This window comes from Neofelis nebulosa, chromosome 10 (assembly GCF_028018385.1).
Source record: "Neofelis nebulosa isolate mNeoNeb1 chromosome 10, mNeoNeb1.pri, whole genome shotgun sequence".
Lineage (NCBI taxonomy): Eukaryota > Metazoa > Chordata > Mammalia > Carnivora > Felidae > Neofelis > Neofelis nebulosa.
This window is the reverse complement of record NC_080791.1, coordinates 68,171,290-68,172,284: the sequence shown is the minus strand read 5'-3', so window position 1 is coordinate 68,172,284 and position 995 is coordinate 68,171,290. Positions and strand designations below refer to the sequence as shown.

The following is a 995-nucleotide window of genomic DNA, read 5'->3' as shown; positions in this document are numbered from 1 at the left end:
TTTATTGACTTGGTGGTTTGTGATATGGTTCATTTGACCGCCCTCTGCCTGGAAAGGGGGCAAATCTGTGATCTCTCTGTCTTTCCAAATTTCCAAAGAGGAAGCATCTCTCAGCCAGAGCAGGAGCCTGAGCCTGGTTTGTAGACAGTGGGGCATATAGGTGCCTCATTGCTGTGTGCCCTGGGGCAGCAATAAATTGCTATTTGCTGATCTCCAAGCCTCTGGCAGAGATAGGGAGGGAGGGCTGGGAAAGTGACATTTCTGTAAATAACCACACCTGGTTCTAAGAGCAGAAGGATTGGCATGTCCCTGTAGCCTCATCAATTACCATCAACCTTTTGCAGAGGGAGTCCAGGGAGAGAATCTCTTCACACTCTTGTGATTATTTATAGCCACCTCATCCTGTCCGCACTCTGGGGGGAGCATGGTTTGCTTGGCAGCGGCCTCCTTCCAGATGTGTTTATACTCTTCCAGGCCCGGTGGAAAGCATCCTTCAGCCCCTCCAGTCCAGGGAGCAAAAGGGATGCCTGACATTAGGACATAAAGAAGTTGTGAAAGGGAAGACATGAGCAGGATGCCTGAATTTCTCAGTTAGATTCATGTATCTCCCAGCGAGCACTGATTGAATAGCCACTTTGCTGCTAAAGAAGGCAATTCAGGCAATTTATGGTTAAATAAACTTGCTTTGCAAGCAGGTAGACCTGGATTTAAATCCCAGCTCTGCCATTTACAAGCTGTGCAGTTTTGGTGAAGCTTCTCCCTCCATTTCCTCATCTGTAAAATAGGATAATAATAGCTCCTCTCAGGGTCATTGTGAGTATTTGAATGCAGAGGGGTAAGCAGGGACTGACACAGCAGATGATAGGTATAAGGTGCCTCTTCTTTAATTTTACATATGGAAGCTTCACGAATTTGCATGTCACCCTTGTGCAAGGGCCATGCTAATCTTCTCTGTGTCATTTCAATTTTAGTACATGTGCTGCTGAAGCCAGCAC

The 995-nt window shown here is 46.6% G+C and overlaps 1 non-coding gene across 1 annotated transcript; it reads right to left on the bottom strand.

The window, feature by feature from the left end:
• Nucleotides 1-888: 888 nt before the first annotated feature.
• On the bottom strand, nucleotides 889-995 carry LOC131488906 (U6 spliceosomal RNA). The gene has a single exon (XR_009250295.1). It is a non-coding gene; the product is annotated as a U6 spliceosomal RNA (small nuclear RNA).